The sequence below is a fragment of the Ursus americanus genome, chromosome 5, assembly GCF_024610735.1.
Source record: "Ursus americanus isolate L20-20 chromosome 5, mUrsAme1.1.p, whole genome shotgun sequence".
Taxonomy (NCBI): domain Eukaryota; kingdom Metazoa; phylum Chordata; class Mammalia; order Carnivora; family Ursidae; genus Ursus; species Ursus americanus.
The window spans coordinates 72,772,156-72,786,567 of record NC_142131.1 but is presented as its reverse complement, the minus strand read 5'-3'; the positions used below and the strand labels follow the sequence as shown (position 1 = coordinate 72,786,567).

The 14,412-nt window shown below is 42.2% G+C and overlaps 1 long non-coding RNA gene across 1 annotated transcript; it reads right to left on the bottom strand.

Annotated features, from left to right (window-relative positions):
* Nucleotides 1-1,070: 1,070 nt before the first annotated feature.
* LOC148110147 (uncharacterized) lies at nt 1,071-14,077 on the bottom strand. Its single transcript, XR_015724599.1, has 3 exons — nt 13,975-14,077; nt 6,403-6,549; nt 1,071-1,285 (listed from the first exon to the last, which is right to left on the bottom strand). It is a non-coding gene; the product is annotated as an uncharacterized LOC148110147 (long non-coding RNA).
* Between the last annotated feature and the right edge of the window lie 335 nt (nt 14,078-14,412).

Sequence of the window (14,412 nt, the reverse complement as noted above, 5' to 3'; positions counted from 1 at the left end):
GTGGTAGAGTGTCATTTTTATATGGTCCATGTTAAGGACACGCACAAGGAGAACATGGCCATTCGGCAACAGAGCAAGTGGCGACCAAGAGGATGGGAGCCGAGCCCTAAGGATGGGAAGAGAAAATAAATCTATACTGTGTGTTTCACATCGAGACTGGAGAGACCCATATGGAAATCAACAGCTTTTCTGGGCCTGTAGTCAACCTTCGAAGATCTAGGTCAGATGTTGTTCTCTCTGGATACCTTCCCAACCTGAAAGCGTTCCTTTCTCTGCAATTCCCCAAGCTTTGTGCTGCCTTGCAGCGATGGGCCTCCTTCTGCAAGAGCAAGAAGCCAGCACATGTTAGCTGTCACCAAGCGTGTGTTCATTATGGGCCAGGAACTGTGCTCATTTCCTGCAAACGAACCATCTTAAGTAATCTTTGCAGCAATCCTTTTATTCTCATCGTGCATTTGAGGACCTCAGGCTAAGAGGGCATGCGATACGTGCGCTAGGCGGTAAAGTCAGGCTTACCACCAGGGGTTTCCAGACAACAGGTTCACTGCTGCCTGCTCCATGGCAACCCCATTCTCTAGCACAGTGCTTTTTTTTTTTTAAGATTTTATTTATTTATTTGACAGAGAGCGAGAAAGTGAGAGAGCGAGAGGGCACAAGCAGGGGGAGTGGCAGGGAGAGAGAGAAGCAGGCTCCCCGCTGAGCAGAGAGCCTGACATGGGGCTCCATCCCAGGACCCTGGGATCATGACCTGAGCTGAAGGCAGATGCTTAACCGACTGAGCCCCCCAGGCGCCCCTAGCGAGGTTCTTTACAATAGAATCATCATGTGAACCACGTGGGAAATTTAAAATTTTTTAGTAGCTGCATTAAAAAATAAAAAGACACAGGTAGAATTAAATTTTTGTGATAAAGTTTGTATTTGAGAATAGCTTTAGATTTACGGAAAAGTTGTGGATGTAGGGGAGAGATTCTTGTGTACCCTGTACCCAGTTCTCCGTACTGCGGCCATCTTAACATTAGCGTGCGGTATTTGTCACAACCAGTGAATCCATAATGATACATTATTGTTAACGTCATATTCTATTCAGATTACTTTCTTTTTACCTGATGTCCTTTTTCTGTTCCAGGACCCCATGTAGGCCATCCACCAAGTCGTCTTAGCTTCTTTCAACTGTGATGGTTTCTGAGACTCTTGGCTTTGATGATTTTGACAGTGTCGAGGATACTGGTCAGGTATTTTGTAGAAGCTCCCTGAATTGGGGTTTGTCTGGTGTTTTTTCATGATCCTACAAAGATTGCGGGGTTGTGATTTATAGTAAGAAATATGTATTTGGTCTTTGTCCCCAATTTTGGCACAGAGTCCCTAAGACACTTAGAATTTCCTAAGTGAAGAGAACCATAAAGGTATCTTGATATCCTTAGAAAAACCCTTTGTTTTTGTTTCAGTTGAACACCTGCGTTTATGTTAATAAAGTGTCTTTTGGAGAGTACCAAATTTGGGGGGCTGGTTGCCAGGGGAACCAACCATGTGATTGAAGGGTTGGAGCTTTCTGTCCTACCCCCTGACTTCCAAGGGAGTGGAGAGGGGCTAGAGGGTGAACCAATTGCTAATGTCCAGTGACTTACTCATGGCCATGTAACGAGCCTTCCTAAAAACCCAGAAAGAGGTGATTTAGACAGCTTTCAGGACGGCGAACCAGAACACCTCCACGGGCATTCACCCAAACTCCCTGGGGACAGAAGCATCTGGCTCCTCATTCCTATCCTTTAATATACTTTGTAATAAACCAGTAATCTAGCAGGTAGCCTATTTCTCTGAGTTCTGTGAGCCACTCTACCAAGTTAATAGAATCTAACAAGGGGATCTGTAGCACAGGTGACAACCAGGACTTGGGACTGGTGTCTGAAGTAGGGCAAGGGAGGGGTCAGTCTTATGGGACTGATCCCTTACCCCATGGGCTCTGATGCTATCTCCAGGTAAACAGTATTAAAATTAAGTTAATTGCTTAGTATTAGTGTTGAAAACCACACAGATCATAGAGGCAACAGGTGTGTAGGAGGAAGGCCACCCAAGTAACATCATCACTGTCATGACATCATATCGAGGGTTCATGCTCTCAACATGGTTTGCCACAGATGTTAACCTTGGTCACCTGATGGAGGTGGGGTTTGTCGGGTGTCTCCACTGTAAAGTTACTTCCCCAGCCCTTTCCATATTGTACTTGTCGGAAGGAAGACTTAAGGGGTAGTTACTTCTACTCCCTCGAAGGGGGAGAATCTACATAAATCATTTGGAATTCTGTGTGGGAGATTTACCTATTCTCTTTCATTTATTTATTTTCTGAAGATAAATAAAAGGGTCATTTCTTTATATCAGTATAGATTCATGCCTGATAAAATTAATTGAGATATATATTTTGTTTAACCCCATAGATCAGAGCTTATTACCATTTCAAGTGTAATCAATATAAAACATTATTTATGAGATGTTTTTAATTTCGTTCTCATAGAATGTCTTCAAAATCTGGCATATAATTTACACACAGCACATCTCAATTTGAATCTTGAATTTTCATCAGAAATACTTGATCTGTATTTAGATTTCGTAAACTTTGCAGTCGAAAAAAGTAAGTTCCCACACCCAAGGAAGTTTAACCATACCTACGAGTGTTTCCAATAATAGAGGCAGGTACCAAAAAGTCATTTTCCTTTAATATTTGCACTCGTTTGACAAAATTGGCTATCATTTTTAGAAGAATTGATTTGACGTAGTTTTAAAACTGAGTTAAATAAATTCACTAACTCTCGTGTCAGCTCAGTATTATTGCTACCAAATTCAAAGTGGTGTTGCATAAAGTGAAAAGCCCCTTAAAATTGGTCACAATTAACACAGCATTATTCAAGTTTTTCTTTTAGCGTTGGCAGCAATTTACATAATAGTGCTCGTGATAAGTAAAATCTTTGATATACCGATTTCTGCTAGAGCTAATGTCGAAAAATTATGGAATTTTATTATGAAAAGTCTCGATTTCACCATCTATTCCCATACTGTATTGCTAGCCCACAAATAAGTTTTTACTTTCCTGGTGCATCAAATTTAGCTCATTTATATGCAGTGTCACATCAGTGAGAAAACATAAATCACGCTGTCATCTTTTTTCTGTGACACAAATCATACTGCCGTTTTTTCTCTTTGGTTATTGAATATTTGGCAAGCATTTCTTTTGTTTTAAGAAAAACTTGAACAGGAGTTTACAGTAAATCCTTGTAGAACCCTTCTGCAGTTCAACCGACAGGCATTTGCAAAGAAGACAAGATCATTAAATTGTCTTCTGTTTATTTAAGAGTTTCACAAACGGGTGATTTTTCATAGCATTTGGTCTATACACAATGACATTAAGACCTCTATCCATGATACTTTTCATGGAGTCTGCCCCAGAGAACTGACCACAGATACCATCGATATGTACCATACATGTTGTATAAAACAATAAAGGAAACATGAGTGTCTTGTTCTAAAATTCAAATAAATCCCAATTTTTTTTTTTTGACTTAATATGGCTGGAGCACTATCTGTCATTAATAGGGACTGACTTTTTCCCTTATGTAGCTAAAATTCCTGGATAGTTTTAACAGATTTAAAACAATACCTATGGCATGAATTTGATTTTTTTTAAAGATTTTATTTATTTGAGAGAGAGCGTGAAATCATGAGACAGGGGAGGGTCAGAGGGAGAAGCAGACTCCCTGCTGAGCAGGGAGCCTGATGTGGGACTCGATCCTGGGACTCCAGGATCATGAGCTGAGCCAAAGGCAGTCGCTTAACCAGCTGAGCCACCCAGGCACCCATGAATTTGATTTTTTTTTTTTTTAAAGATTTTATATTATTTTATTCGACAGAGATAGAGACAGCCAGTGAGAGAGGGAACACAAGCAGGGGAGTGGGAGAGGAAGAAGCAGGCTCCTAGCTGAAGAGCCTGATGTGGGGCTCGATCCTGTAACGCCAGGATCACGCCCTGAGCCGAAGGCAGACGCTTAACCGCTGTGCCACCCAGGCGCCCCTCCATGAATTTGATTTTTAAGGCTGGGAATTAACAACATTTCTATGTAATTTTGGAAGTCCCTTGAAACAAAAGATAGCCAAAGTATTAATCGGGCAGAGACTTTATCACGCAACTCAGCTAAGACTAACAAAAAGTACTTGCAATTTTTCAAATTTTGAATCAATTAATCTTTCGTATTGTAAGCTCTTGGATTTTATGTGCAATCATTTGCGGCTTCCCTAAAGACCTTAAAATGTCATTTAAATTTTTTCCTCATAATGTTCTAATAAAATTTCAATAAAGGAAATAATGTCTTATTATGCCATGTCTCCATCTAAAAATGGTGTTCCAGAAATATATATATATATATATATATATATATATATATATATATATATATATATATATATATATATAAACAAACAAATAAACGTGGGGTTTTATTTTGCATAAGGATCCAAAGCAATATATCACTGGCCAGAGTTCCACGTTAAGATTGCACTGAAAAATTATTTAAAGTTTTATTGGACATTAAATTCAATTTCAGTAAATTAATTCCACTGAATGCTTTTGACTGTTTAAACTTCTTATCAAATCCATAATGTGTTTGCTGAAAAAGCCTCGACTTTGCTTACTTAATTTTGTATGATTTTTTTTTTTTACACAAAAGGAAACAGCTTTTGCCTTCTGCTGTGCCCCAGCAAATTGCATTTGTCATTCTTTGTGAAAATGCTGACATTTTCTCTCAGTCTGCTTTTCTCCATTACTGTTATGGTTATAACACCGGCTTCTAATTTCCTCTTGATTTTGCATGAGTAATATGCCTTTATTTTAAATTTAAAAATTTTTCCATACTTATTTTTTGTAGTAGAAATAGAATTTAAATCTACTAGATTAGAATAAGTATTTTGGGGTGCCTGGATGGTTCAGTCAGTTAAGCGTCGGACTCTTGATTTTGGCTCAGGGCGTAATCTAAGGGTGGTGAGATCAAGCCCCATGTCAGGCTCCATGCTGGGTGTGGAGCCTGCTTAGGATTCCCTCTCTCTCCTGCTGCCCCTCCCCCATCTCTTGTGCTCTCTTTCTCTCTCCAAAAAAAAAATGAATAAGTATTTCAATTTAGTTTTCAAGTGTGACTTCTGTAAGTATCACTGTAACTTCTGCTGTTACACAAAATATTCAAATAAACATATTGCGATGTTACCTCTGTGCACAGAAAAAAACATTTAAACTGAATCAAGCATTGGCCCCTGTTAGATTGGTCATGCATTTGTGTGTGTGCTGGAAATGACGCACGGACCCGAAACACTCTATAATGTAATAATTATATCTTACACAATGCAAGGGAGAGGTAAAATATAATCCGCTACAACTAGAAAGTGGTATTTAATGGAAACATAGTTTATACTGCTTTAATTTTAAAATTTAAATTAACTCAAGTTAAATAAAATGAAGCATTCAGTTCTTCCAGCCACACATGGCTGGGAACTGCTATGTTAACAAAGCAGCTCTAAAAGCTGCCGTCGAAGTGGTCTGACTTTTATTCCAAGGTCAAGGTCTGAAGAGAAGAAAGCCTGTAATCCTTTAACTAGGGGCCGAAAAAAATGATTCAGATAATTTGCCGGAGCTTTCTGTCTCAGTATGCGTTGCATGGTTTCATTACAAGAGCAAAGTGATAGAAATACAGAACAAAAGAGCCTGAGATGTGTGAATCCTTATAGTAATGCGAGCTCATACCTTACTATCATAAGTAGATTTCTTTTACGCCAGAACTCGTCTTAAGGCAGGAAGTGTCCGAGAGCAGACACGCATCATGGGGTTTTAGGTTGGAAAACAGAAATTTGACTGGCCCTACAAATGGATGACAATGAAGGGGGGAACTGTTTCGACCCACTATTTTGAAGGATCTTGTAAGGATCAGAGCCACACAGTGATGGGATGCACTGTCTTTAGTTGGGCTCGGGGTCTCTGTACGTGTTCAACTAGAGATTGAGTACAGAATCTAGAACATTCCAGCGTCAGATGGAAGAATAGACCTGGATGACCGAGAAAGTCCCCTCTAGTCTTTAGATTTTGTGAGTCAAAATTGGAAAGGCATGACTGCTTGCTTTTCTTGGAGACCGGGTAGCTACCAGGTGTTAAAACGTACCCATAGCCTCACCCACTGTGAAGAGGGTGGTGGTGGTGTATTTTATCCCAGAGCCTAACCAGAAGGACTGTTCTGGCCATATAGATAAGCACAATCCGTTGACAATTTCCCTATTGACTAACACATGACTCACTTTGACTCTATTTATGGATTTATACCCTTCTCACTCCCAGAGAAGATTTGTAGCAGCTCGCGGTAGAAACAATATACTTACGCACTTTAGAAAGCAGGGCCAAACAAAGGATTGTATTAGGGTAGAATAGTTGTTATTTCCAAAGAGAAAAGAATCCAGCTCCCCTGCGTCATTTTCATAAGATTGATTGGTGACTTGTCCCAGGGTGTTTACATTCAAGTCAGCGGCCTGTTAATGACATGGATGAGATTATCTTACTTTTGAAACATATTTGCAGATTAAACGATCTGAACACCGTAAGAACTCACCCATCCTTGAAACGCTGTTTCTAAATGTAAATGAATAGCCAAAGTCAAAACAGAGGAAAGCGACATGACAAATTTCAAATTAATTTTTCCCAAATGCACAGTGTTTTCAGAGATTTAATGGATTTAATGCACAGCCGCTCTAAGCAAGAGTCTGCTTTATTAGAAAACCACATCAAATCTGACCTAATATAATTAAAATTGTTTGCTGCTACCGTGTGAATAATGCAGGTTGCATTTCATTCATTGATTTACTTGAAAGGGCTCAAGCTGTTCTTTCAAAAATAACACTTCAAAGTGTGTTCTGCATTTAGAAATCACTCCCCTTTTATCCTTCCGTAATCAATAAAATGATGTCTGGCTAGATCATCTCAGATGCACTGCTTTCTATAATCTATAATTCCCAATATTTCTTCTCTCCCTCCTTCGCAAAAAGCGTCTACCTTGTGTTCTGTCCTGGAGAAGTTCCCCGTTCCACTGTCAAGCAGGTCAGTGAGGGCCTGCCACCCTTCGGACCTCACCTCGAATCCATGGGTGACCCTCCTGACCATCCCGTACAGTGACCACCACTCACGTGCACTTTGCCCGGAGAGACACCCCCGTCTGTACAGAATGAAGCAGAGAGAGCGAGGAACTGTAAACCCACAGAAAAGGCAAGGCATGGCCGCAGAGTGCTTGAGTCCCCGGAGGTGCATAAGCAGCAGAGACTTTGAGTTGTTAAAACTGACACAGCGTTAAAAGCCCAGATTCTTGTCCCACTTTTCCCGCAGGCGTCCCGGTGCGCAGGCGCCACAGAGCTCACTCAGCTTCTGTCCACACATCCTCTTCCGTTGAGCACTTGTACCCCACGTATTCTTCCCTGCATCCAGATCCTTCTTTTGCTCTTCCCCTAACTACTCAAGCCAGCCTCCTTTGCATTCAAGAATCCCTGCTCTTGTTCTATATTTCTAAGCGCCGTCAGCGTCCTTTCCTGTCCTAGTATCTGGTTTGCCTTTTATTGTTAAACCAAAGAGGCAGGTGGATTCTTATTCGCTTACTCAGATCTCTCACTTGCCCTTTTCTTCGCTTCCATGGCACACGGTTCTTTGCTAGTTGTACCTCCACAGTGATTTCTACTTTGGAGTCCCAGGTGAATTTATTGGTTTCCTAGGCCACCGTGATGGTTAAGTTTGGGGGCTGAGTTCAATGAAATATGTTTTCTCGGTGTGAACTGAGAGGTTGAAAAATCATCAGATCAGAAAAAAATGAAAGAAAAGTAGTGTGCGGGTTCGAGGTGAGATACGGCCAATGAAGAAAATGAATCTTCAGTTAGGTCGGGGTGTTGTGGAGTGAGGTGCTAGGGTAGTGTTTATACATCTGTGGGGTGTCAGGGACGGACACGAGGCAGTGAAGAAGAGATTCAGGGGCTCTCTTTGACAACCCACTCATCTTGTTTTTGTTCAATAGGCATTCACCGAAATTTTCACCTGTGTCCGTAATTCGCCGAATTACTGGGTCAATACTGTCTTGGACAAAGGGAGGGTGCAAGGGACAGACACAGCCCTGCCCTATGGAGCTTACTTTTCGGGAAGGACGACAGATGTTCAATACATGGGCTGCAAATAAAGTATGTAATTGCACAGTGGTTCACTCCGCACGTCAAGAGGGACTCTGAGCCCTTGGAAGGCAACATCCATCTCGAAGAACTTCTGTCTCTCCAAAAGATACAAAAAGGTCTCTCTGTTGCTTTTAGTATTAGTATTAAGATGCCAGATGAAAGTACTCAGTGGAGCACTTTCCTTTCTCCACCCTACTATATTTTTTTTCCCCAAAGATTTTGTTTGTTTATTTGAGGGAGAGAGACAGAGACAGAGCCACAGAGATAGAGAGAGGGAGCTTGAGTGGGGAGGAGAGGGAGGAGCAGACTCCCCACTGAACAGGGAGCCCAGTGTGGGGCTCGATCCCAGGACCCTGAGATCATGATCTGAGGCAGATGCTTAACTGACTGAGCCACCCAGGCATCCCTGTGTATTTTAATATATATTAAAAATTTAAATAATTTTGTTAATTTAATTTCTTGGAAGGTATTGGGGTAAAAGTTGAGGATCAGATGCTCTTGGCATGGATCATAACTACCCAGAGGTGTCACTGTGAGTATATTATTTAACGTTTCTGAATCCGTGTACTAATTTGAGCCACAACAACCTACCTCACAATATTGTTATAACTACTGAATGAAATCATTCAGGAAAAGCGTCCAGTAGAAATGTGGCATATAATATAATGAATACATCTGACAAAACCACCACAGTGCATGGACACATAATCAGATTTTCATTTAGCAGAAACATTTAAAAGCATCTCTCTGCCCAGTTTTAGGCCTGAAACAGATTTGCAGGGAAAAGAAAAATGTTGACTATGGGTCTTTCTTCCAGAAAATAGTTGTACTGATACTTTCACCAAAGAATTTTTAATAAAATCAAGTCTACAGAATTCTGAGTGGCTACTCTTGATGTGTCAAAGAGGAATCACACGTTTTTACAGACCTGAGAAGTCTAAAATTAGGAGGTGTGGTTAGGAGGGAGGTGTGTAAGACAAATATGCCTAAAATGATCCTTTTTGCTATATTTTATTTTAGGTGGCCTGCCATCTCTCTCCCTCCAACTTCCTTCGCCCTCAGAGAATGGGGCAGTGACAGAGTGTATCAGGAGCTCTTGCTGTCCGACAAACTACCCCAAAACTCAGTGACTGGATAATCCTTTCTTCCCACTCTTGTGTCTGCTGTCTAGCTGAGGGGTCTGCTGATGTGGGTTGAGCTCCGCTGGGCAGATTGCATCAAGCTGAGGGTCCAGCTGGACTTGACTTTCTGATATGACTTGTGCTCAGTTTGGTTGCATGTATATTGAATTTGGGCACAGGATGGTGGGGCATCAGCCACTCAGCGAGAGATCCTTTTCAGGGTCATTGCAGAGGCATGAGAGTAGCGATCAGAGATAATGGTGTTCTCGAAGCCTAGTGTCTAGCACTTCTGCCCACAGGCCAATGGCTAAAACACCTCACATAACCAGACCTAAAGTCAAGAGGCAAGGAAGTACACTCTGCTTCATTCTCACCTGGCAAAGATGAGGGATTCTGTCTTACAGCAGGATGGGAATTACATGTGAGACAAGGGCACGTAACATCGAATTTTTAAGACTGTTCTCTATATAGGTCAATAGATAAAAAGAAGAAGATGGCGAACACGTATTATTGAATCATGAATTTGTCCGTGAGGCATATATTCGAATATACCTTTCGGAGTTATGCAAGATTCTCTTCTTCACTTGTTAAGCACCACTGGATAGTATTTTGAACATTTCAAAATAAACTGTTTCAGCAGAGCGGAAATGTACTAATTTTGAAAACTTAGCCATCTGGAGCATTAGATGTTTAATTACAGCTGAAAACTCATGAATGAACAGTGTGAGGCAGTTTTCCTTTCCAGCGGATGCCAGTTGTCTTTGCCTTTATTCTCAGGAGAGGAAAAAAAAGAAGGACTACGCCAGTGGTCAGATTGTACTATTTCTCAGGCTTTGTTCTTTTCTTTTCTTTTTATGGAAGTTCATCTTAATCACATGGCCAGCCTATGCCAAGGTCCCTGTCTCTTTTCATAAAGCATCAACTCTAAATGCAAGTCTATCTGTTACATAAAATAGCAGTAGTCATGGAAAAGTACTTTATTTTATTATGTCAGCTGCATTTAGGATCAGTTTCCTCAAAGCTTCCAGGTTTTATATACTTTGGGGAGTCTCTTGCTCCCTGTTTGATCTCCGTAATACTCTTAATAACTAACCACAATCAGGAAAGTCAGAGAAATGATGGTTCTAATTTCAGTAGGAGAAGCAAGAGTGGTCTATAATAATCGAGCTAAAAAATTAAGAGGTTGTGAAGAAAAATCATCAGATGTGATACCATATTTAAAAATTCATAGCATATCAGGGGCGCTTGGGTGGCTCGATTGGTAAAGCGGCTGCCTTTGGCTCAGGTCACGATCCTGGTGGCCTGAGATCAAGTCCTGCATCGGGCTCCCTGCTCAGTCGGGAATTTACTTCTCCCTCTCCCTTTGCCTGCCGCTCCCCTTGCTCGTGCTCTCTGCCTCTCTGTCAAATAAATAAATAAAATCTTAAAAAAAAAAAATCTGTAGCATTCATAAAATTACAAATATTAGGAGTCTCATTTTCCCAAACTTGCTCGAACACACCAAGGTCAGTAAAAGCCAACAAGGTAAACGCTGTTTAACCTAAATTTCCGTGCAACCCTGGCCGGGTGGGTATAGAACATACCGATCTAGTTTAAGATCTTTTGTTGCCATTGAAAAACTTGAACCTGACTGAGAAGCAGAGAGACTGGTATGGAAGAGCCAACTGCAAATTTAGCCGTCTATTACATGCTCTATGTCTTAGTATTAAAGGTAACTTCCCTTCCTCCACCCTATGCTAATTAGGTCTCACCTCTCCCTCTGTCGTTATCTCTCACCACACCTTGCTCATATCTCTCAGAGCATCTGTCACAACTTGTGATTCTGTATTTGCACACTTGTTTATTGCCTGCTCTGCCCATTAGATCGTGAGCTCTGGGGGCAGGTGCCTTGTCCAAATTACCCCAGATATATACCCAGCCTTTAGCATAGAGGTCAGCGTCTATACACTGGAACGGTTCACTGCTGGAAGGAGTGAAAGAAAAGACTGAAGAAATGAACATCACGGTTGGAGTAAAATTCGAGGATTGTAGCCTTGGTGGAGTGTGGGTTAGAAGGCAGCCACATGTAGGGTTTCAAAAAAATTGTGGTTTGGGATGTAGTTTGTTCAGTGCAAGGACAGACTCCTCGAGGAAGTAGATGGTAAAGAAATGTGTGTGACCACCTCCTTCTCCGCTACCAAGAGTGCCTAGGTGCCAGGTCATGTCTAGAGATAGAAGTCCAACTTCAGGGAGCGGACGGCGAGACTGGACAGCTTGGTCTCAGGCTTCTGGTTCTCCATGGTGGTCCTTGGGGACCCAAGTGTGTATAAGAGCCCCTCAGCACTGAGCATACAATCACTGTAGCAGCTTCTGTCCACTAAGTACTTCCAATGTGCCACGTCCTGTGGTTAAGGGCTTCTGTAGTATAATCTCTGGGTTCTTTTTCTTTCTTTCTTTTTTAATTCAAGTAGCCAACATACAGTACATCATTAGGTTTTGATGTAGTGTTCAATGAGTCCTTGGTTGCCTGTAACACCCAGTGCTCATCACATCACGTGCCCTCCTTAATACCCATCACGCTGTTACCCCATCCCCCCACCCACCTCCCTTCCAGCAACCCTCAGTTTGTTTCTCAGAGTCAAGTAATCTCTGGGTTCTGAACATAGCCTAAGGGGGGAATATTGTTCAGTGAACCCATTGTACACCGAGGCGGCTCAGGATCAGGAGAGGCTAAGTAACACCGAAGTGTCCCAGTTGGGATTTGAACCCAGTTCTGTCTGTGACCGTTCATGTTCTTTGCCCATGCCTCTCTCAAGGAAAAGAGAAAGGAAATAAAACTCGGGTTTAGTTCTTCTTCCAATCAATTTAATTTGACTTTCTTTCTTGTGCACGAAAACAATGTCAGACCAGGCATTTATTCATTCATTTCATCAATCAATAGTTATTGAACTTCTAGGCCCTTTGGAATGTAAACGTTCCCTCATTCACCTGGTCAACGAACAGATCCCAAACACCCTTTATGTGCCAGGCACAGATCCGGGGGCTTATAATTTATCAGTAATGGTCAAAGATCCATACCCTCACAAAGCCTACATTTTAGATAGGGGGACGAACCGTCATCCATAAACAACATAATAAGTAAATTATGTTGTGATTCAAAAGGTGTCGATTGAAATGGAAAAACACCAAGTTGAGGGGCCTGGCTGAGTAGCTCAAGGAATGAGGAGGGTCAGGCTGCCCTTTATTTATTTATTTATTTATTTATTTGAAGATTTTGTTTATTTGAGAGAGAGACAGAGAGCATGCACATGAGAGAAAGAGAGAGCATGAGCAGGAAGAGGAGCAGAGGGAGCGGTAGAAACACGCTCCCCATTGAGCAGGGAGCCCGATACAGGGCTCGATCCTAGGACTCCGGGATCATGACCCCCCTGAGCCAAAGGCAGACGCTCAACCCACTGAGCCACCCAGGTGCCCCCAGGCTGCACCTTTAAATATGGAACTCAGATGAGGCCTCAGCCAGAAGCTGACATTTGAACAAAGATGTGAAGGAAGTAGGGAGTGAGCCACGTGTGTCTCTCCCCGGGGAGAATGTTCCAGGTAGAGGAGCATTTGGTGCAAAGCCCTTCATCAAGGTGGAGTAAGGACTTTGCTTTCCAGGAGTTCACAACTCTTGTGGTAAAAAAGCTAAACAAACAAAGTAATTATAAATAATTGTAGTTGAGGGTAATAACTTTTAAGGAGAAGGTGTGTGCCCAGTGTGGTGAGAGCACAGAGGCAAAGGAACCGAGGGCCCGGAGGCGTTTGGAAGGGCCTTGCTGAGGAGACCCTGATGTTTTTATGCCTTTTTTTTTTTTTTTTTTTTTTAACGTAGGAAGCTTCTCAGACTGACAGGGAGGACGACAGAAGGCAGAGACGCAGCTCAGTGGAGCGTTGCATATCCAGGAGGCAAGAAGTGCTTTGCCTGGTGCCTGAAGGTGACAAGGGGTTGATGGGATGGAAAGGCGGACTGGGTCAGATCCTAAAGCGTCTTCCTTGCTTACTGCTGGAAGAACATTTCACTTCTTGAAGATGATGTTGAGGCTCTGAAGGATGTAAGTGGGGGGAAGGGGAGAGGTGTTTGTTTTTGTAGATAAGAACATCCAGGCCGCTGAAAAATTAAGGAACTTTCAGGGCTATGGAGCTGCTCGGCGTGGGAGCCAAGACGAAGTCCAACCTCTGGACCCACGATGCCACCAGAATTCCCCTACCTGTGTACGGTGTGATGTTGTCCGTTACTGCACAGCAGTTAACTCTGGGAAGTGGGGTAGACTGGTCAATATCCACTTGCCTTGCCCTCGGGAGGCGTGGACCCTTCTCTGCTGAGAACCCAGCACTTCTCCAAGCAACCCAGAACTCGTGTCATCAGTCATGGTAGTAATGTCTGCATTACAGGTGTAAGCGGCCCATAATATTCCTCACTTGTGGGAGTGCTTGATGTCATAGATGTATATGAAGGGACTTCCCTGAGTTCACCCAGCAAATCCCTCTCAGACCTGAATGAGAACGAGAGCAAACAATCTCCAATACAAATACAACAGGAGCGTATTCAGTGGGAAGGAATACAGTAGGAGTCAAAGCTATGTGTAAAAATAGTTCTGCCAAACAAACTTACATTACATCTCTGGTGCATGGAAATGCGATGAGTAAGTCTTACATCTGCGGTGTAGGCTCACCATAGCTGGTGTTCTTTCTCTTTCTTGCAAGGGTAAATGTAGAAGCCGCTGACAGAACATTGTGTTCTTTGCAGGGGATGTTTTGACGTCCTAACTGTTAAAGTAATACATTAGCCTGAATCCTGTGTCTTGTTTCATAATGTAACTGCAGATACACGTGAGTTTAAAGTCAAGTCCTGCAATATTTAAATTCTCCTGACTGTCTTTCTACCTCGGTTCCTTTTCTTTGGTGTGTATGTGTGTCTGTGTGTGTGTGTTCTAGGGAAAGAGTCCTGAAAGTATCAAACTTTCACAATATACTTTTTAAAAATACGAGAACATGATCATGTTTGGTATCAGTCGTGGGGGCATCTATTACGGACCTGAGCGTCAGTATG